Below are 6932 nucleotides of genomic sequence, written 5' to 3'. Positions count from 1 at the left end.
CACATCGTACTACAATATTTAGTTAGTACATAAAAGGAAGAAGTCACAATGACAACAATTACAGAGAACCAGAGTTACTGGACTGTTGCAAAGCATCTGTTGTGTGGCCATACATAATTTATGCACCATTCAGTAACTCTACTCTGTCATCTTTATTTTCATGCAATCTTTCACTTATGTGTTCACTTAATGCCTGCAGCCTTTCAAAATGCCTTACTTTTATATAATTTTTACCTGGAACACCTGCAACCTTTGCCTAAACTGTTCAATAAAATGTGTGTGGCTGTTATATTTTACCTTTTTTGATATAGTCAAACAAAAGAGGATTTTCAAGGCTTATAATGCTTCATTTTTATGAAGTACCATGCCCAATTTAAGATCTATCACAAGGAGTCATCATGAAAGGCAAAAAAGTAATTGACATGGGGGATTCTTTGATATAGATGTCTGTGGGTTATGATAATTTTTAATGAAAAAAAAACAAGGAGGACAGACCCAAAACACTGACAATATACAGAAAAAAAGGGGGAAAAACACAAATGCGTAATAAAAAATGGAGATTCATGCAAAATTTAATATCTATCACAGCATTATGTTTACTGCTCACAAAAAGGCACTTAAGTACACTGAAGCCACTGAAGTCTGCATTCATTTGTGTTATATGTACTGTACCCTAACAATGATAAAAACAAATCTTTTGGAACTTATACACTTGCCAGCTGAAGTATATAATCTGACCATTCTGACACCAAACAGTTTAGATGTGCTGCACGTCTCTTTTACTTTTTTTATTAGCTATATGTAGCCATCGTATGTACTCAATAAAGGTGATTTATTTTAAAGTTTACTTATTTCCTAAGTAAAGATAGCAGAGGGCAGCACAAAAAAAAGTACACTTAATTTGGAAGGTCTGAAGCAGGGTGAAACACACACACACATATATATATATATATATATTATCATTATAAGTGGACATCAGATTATAGAAATAAATAAATATAAACTAGTAGGCTATATGTTTCCAGGAAACAGGGAGTATTGTGGCTCACTAATTACCTCAGAATATACAAGGTCAATGGCCCTCTGTAGACCACAGAATTACTTCATTACAAACTTCTAGAATAGTGGATTGGGACTTGTCCCAAATAAATCTGTGCCAGTCTCTCCTAGAAGACCCTCAGTGAACTGACCTCTCAGTATCTACATCCCATTAGCCAAACCATCTTGTCACCCTTTAAAACAGGGCTGGTGTAATGTGTGGGAATAATTATGGGGGTTTAGACTTCTCAATGGTAAAAAAAAAAAGTCCACAATAACCGTGTAAATTATCATAAGCAATGCATACCATTTGTGCAACTGCTCCAAAATAACCCTAACTAAAATTTGCTGAATACTTCTCTTAAAAAAGTTGAATTTCTTTTCACCGTTGACATTTGTTATTGACACATTACAATATTTCAAAGATGTTGAAAAAAGTTCAGTAGACTGAAAGTTGTCTATGTTTCCACTAAATGCACTGTGTCTACAGAAGATCCTCTCAAAAGATCAAACCAACTCAATGGACTGCTCTACTGATCCCCCATGTGATGGTTTCCCTAACGGTCATGATATCATTCCTCCATCTGCCAGTCTTCTATATTTGTCTCAGTGATCAGTTATCATCTCTGTAAATACAGTTAAAATTTTAAAACACAATAGTTCAATTCTTAATGTCTAAAAACATTATTTAATTGCAACAGCTTCCTGATGGTGCAAATGTCATTTCTGAAGTAGAATGTTTCTCTCACAGTCAGTAACTGTTGTCTTTGGTACTCTGGAAAAGCACTAACACTCACATGCCAACAACTGTTCCTGCACCAGATTGGCCACTATAACTGGCTTCACTCACTTGCCCTAGAAACTTACACACTACCATATTGCACTCACTGCTGAAACCTCTCAGCTCACCAATTAAAAATGACAAAATATTTTGGTCCCTCTGTATTTTTAAGGAGGAAGCATTTGTGATTTGCAACCTTCTATACACCAAAACATAAAAATGAAACAAGGAAGGGCCAAAACAACAAAAATAAAGCAAAACAACTTAACTAGAAATAATATGGTGACTAATAATTATAAATATGACAGCAATTAAGAGGCAAAGCCCACCACTGTCAATGTAAGTATATATGTTATAACACAACAATTACTAAAATATGTTTTCGCGAATAGGTGACACTATTGGCACATTATATGATAGTGTAAGGGTACTGTTGCAATGACACATTAATGACACTTAAAGTCACTATGAAATCAAAACTGAACATCCTTTTTCCAGGCAAGCGCATCATTATTGAAAATATATATACAAGTGCTTCTCAATAAATTATAATGTCATGAAAAAGTTCATTTATTTCAGTAATTCAACTCAAATTGTGAAACTTGTATATTAAATAAACTCAATGCACACAGACTGAAGTAGTTTAAGTCTTTGGTTCTTTTAATTGTGATGATTTTGGCTCACATTTAACAAAAATCCACCAATTGACTATGTCAACAAATCAGAATATGGTGACATGCCAATCAACTTATCAATTCAAATCACCTGCAAAGGTTTCCTGAGCCTTTAAAATGGTCTCTCAATTTGGATCACTAGGCTTCACAATCATGGGGAAGACTGCTGATCTGACAGTTGTCCAGAAGACTATCATTAACACCCTTCACAAGGAGGGTAAGCCACAAACCTTCATAGCCAAAGAAACTGGCTGTTCACAGAGTGCTGTATCCAAGCATGTTAACAGAAAGTTGAGTGGAAGGAAAAAGTGTGAAAAAAAAATGCATAACCAACCGACAGAACCGCAAACACAGAACCTAGACGTGTCAAGGAATACATGATGTATTCCTCTTGTTAAGCCACTCCTAAACCACAGACAACATCAGAGGCGTTTAACCTGGGCTAAGGAGAATAAGAACTGGACTGTTGCCAGGTGGTCTAAAGTTCTCTTTTCAGAAGAGAGCAAGTTTTGTATTTCATTTGTAATCCAAGGTCCTAGAGTCTGGAGGAAGGGTGGAGAAGCTCATAGCCCAAATTGCTAGAAGTCCAGTGTTAAGTTTCCACAGTCTGTGATGATTTGGGGTGCAATGTCATCTGCTGGTGTTTGTCCATTGTGTTTTTTTGAAAACCAAAGTCACTGCACCCATTTACCAAGAAATTTTGGAGCACTTCCTGCTTCCTTCTGCTGACCAGCTTTTTGTAGATGCTGATTTAATTTTCCAGCAGGATTTGGCACCTGCCCACACTGACAAAAGCACCAAAAGATGGTTAAATGACCATGGTGTTGGTGTACTTGACTGGCCAGCAAACTCACCAGACCTGAACCCCACTGAGAATCTGTGGGGTATTGTCAAGAGGAAAATGGGAAACAAGAGACCAAACAATGCAGATGAGCTGAAGGCCACTGTCAAAGAAACCTGTGCTTCCATACCACCTCAGCAGTGCCACAAACTGATCACCTCCATGCCATGCCGAATTGAGGCAGTAATTAAAGCAAAAGGAGCCCCTACTGAGTACATGTACAGTAAATAACCATACTTTCCAGAAGGCCAACAACTCACTAAAATGTTTATTTTTTTTGGTCTTATGAAGTATTCTAATTTGTTGAGATAGTAAATGGGAGGATTTTTATTAAATGTGAGCCAAAATCATCACAATACAAAGAACCAAAGATTTAAACTACTTCAGTCTGTGTGCATTGATTTTATTTAATACACAAGTTTCACAATTTGAGTTGAATTACTGAAATAAATGAACCTTTTCAAAACATTCTAATTCATTGAGATGCACACACACACAGACACACACACACACACACACACACATATATATATATATATATATATATATATATATATATATATATATATATATGTGTGTGTGTGTGTGTGTGTGTGTGTGTGTGTGTGTGTGTGTGTGTGTGTGCCCTAACTTTAATCAAAAATGATAACTTCCCCTCTCCCTAGCAATGGCATCTCTCTCTGATGAAATCAATTCCTGTCTCACATTTTTAATCATTCACAAAAGACAATCGCAATTTCCACTTTGTGCCCACTTTACGTTCTCTGTCAATATGCCAAACTATTGCGAAAATACAACCTCACATTCAGTTTGGCAAGTTATTACCATTTGGTTCTATGAATCCTAGAATCTAAGCAAGACAATAAATAAAAAAGCACTTTTTAAAATCAATTAATAATTAAGATTTCATAGAAAGCTAAAATAAATAACCAAATATTAACATCAGGTGTCAAAAGCCAAGGAGAAAAGATGTGTTTTAAGAGACAATTTAAATAAAGACAATGAAGAGGCCTGTCTAATGGGCAGAGGCAAATCATTACAAAATTTAAGAGCTGCCACAGCAAAGGCACAGTCCCCTCTAAGCTTATGCTTTGTTTTGGGCACATGCAGGAGCTCAGAAATGTAGGGTGGGGAAATACCATTTAGGGATTTAAAAACAAATAGAAGAATTTTAAATTGAATCCTAAAATGTATGGGTAGCCAGTGAAGTTAAGCTAAAATTGGGGAGATGTGCTCATATTTACATGTTCCAGTTAAAAGACACGTTACAGCATTCTGCACCAGCTGCAAACGAGCAACAGAAGACCCACTAACCCCCACGTACAGTGCATTACAGTAATCCAGCTGAGTGGTAACAAAAGCATGGATTACGGTCTCAAAGTGTTGCCTCGCAAGATGTTGCTTTATTTTGGCCAGCTGCCTCAATTGGAAAAAACTCGATTTAACTACTGCCCTGTTCTGATTGTCAAGCTTAAGATCCGAGGCAATTTTCACCCCAAAGTTACTGATGGTTGGCTTGATTAACTGACCCCAGGCATCCAAATCAACCAGAGGGGTCCCAGTGGTCCCACCAAAAACCATCCTTTCTGTATTTTTTTAATTGAAACTTAAAAAATTAACAGCCATCCATGACTTTATATCGTGAAGACAATCAAGTAACATTATGACGGTGTCATTCTTTCTAAGTGGCACATAAATCTGGCTATCATCAGAATAACAATGAAATGACAATCCATGCTTCCTGACAATTGAACCAAGGGGGAGTGATAAAGAGAGAAAAGGAGAGGGCCTAAAACTGAGCCCTGTGGTACCCCACAAGAGAGAGGAGCCGAGGAGGACACTGAGTCATCACAGCTGCACAGAAAGTCCAGCCATCTAAATAAGATCTGAACCATTCAAGCGCTATATGCCCTTAATGACCACCCACTGATCCAAATAAGAAATTAAGATTGACTTGCTACAAAATAGCAGTTTTTTATTTATTATTTTTTACAGGGGTTTACTTATATGATGAGTAATTTTAATATCATTAATAAACACTGCTGACATCTAGTTTACTTTGCAGTATAAGCTGGATCAGATCTGCTTACTTAGAAAAGAGACCCAAGCAACCAAAAACAAATTGTAGTTTTTTTATGTGCCGTTATATTTTATCTTAATTAAATGTTACCCTCAAAAGACTCACAAAGCCATCCAATGCAGAGATATAATGAACACACGCACTACAAAAGAAAAAAAAACATCATGACCTCGTCTTTTTCTTCCTTCATAAAAACTATTTCTCAAAATATAACTCATAATGCAGCATAAAAAACCTTACTGTATAAAGAATGACATCTCATCTATCTTGAATCAACATTTTGTCTGTGCCACATCAGACAATCTCATCTACACCACAGTAAATGTTACAGTACTGTAGCTGTAGCAGTGGTGGGAAGTAGCCCCTCTAGGCCTTATAAACATCAGGCAAGACACCAATGTAATATTCTTCTGAAAAACCTCTATTACTTGCACAATGATTTCCTGCTTAGTCAGATTTCTGCTAGTCTTACACAGAGGACATGGTCAAGCACAAATCTCATCATTGACAAATGTTTTTATTGCCTTTCCTACTGCTTACCACCTTCTCTCCCTTGATCATATTTTCCATTGTTTTTATAATTCCAACAACTCACCTGTGACACCAGATCTTGAGGTCCTGACTGGTGTGTGAAAAATTTAGATTTTCTGCTGTTCCCATGGTGAGAATTGTGATGGCGTGATGATTAATGCACACTAGAGCTTTCTATTCAACATGCTAAATATATGTAATTATAATTGTAATAAAACCCTTTGCAGTTTGACTTGATCAGGAATAGGTTTTATAGTTTTGAGAAATCAGTCCTGGTGTTAGAAAATCTAATTAGATTTTAACAGAATGAGTTTAGAGTGTGTGAGCAATTGAGGGAAACTGCCAGAGCTGATGGTGAATAAGTATAAATTTGGACCCACGGCATCAGTTGAAAATGCCCCTGTGTGCAAATCATTATTCATGATTCAATAACATGCAAGGGAGCTAATTTTATTTACCATGTCTTTAAAGAGAGAGATTAACAACAAAGAAATTACTCTGTCTCCCTCTGCTGTTGTGGGTCCCTCCATACAACACTATTCATCTCAACAGAATCAGATATGTTCTCTCTTATGTACAGATGAAATCATAAAAATACTTATTTTTACAACTGCAAATTTTATTGTATAATACTACCTTATATGTATGAACAGTCTAAACACTGTATTTAAGTTGTCAAATACTCACAAATACCTATGGACTGAACAAATAATGAGCATCTATTTCACAAATTAGCTGTTTATTTAAAAAGAAAATTGTAGGTTTTAATGAGATAATGTTTTATTTTCAAAAACTTAAACTTTGAAATCTGTTTTCAAAAGTTTGCATTTTCAGGCCCCCCAAATACAGTTTTCATGTAAATGAGCTGCCAAAATGAATAAAATGTTTTAATTTTTAGTTTGAAACTAAAGAAGCCCTGTTTGGACCACAAGAATGTGCACGTCCCAAAACCTTTGCTAGCAACTATTCTGCAAATTGGAAACTAGT

This window comes from Carassius carassius, chromosome 2 (assembly GCF_963082965.1).
Source record: "Carassius carassius chromosome 2, fCarCar2.1, whole genome shotgun sequence".
In the NCBI taxonomy this organism is placed as follows: domain Eukaryota; kingdom Metazoa; phylum Chordata; class Actinopteri; order Cypriniformes; family Cyprinidae; genus Carassius; species Carassius carassius.
Note: the sequence above shows the minus strand (reverse complement) of the source record.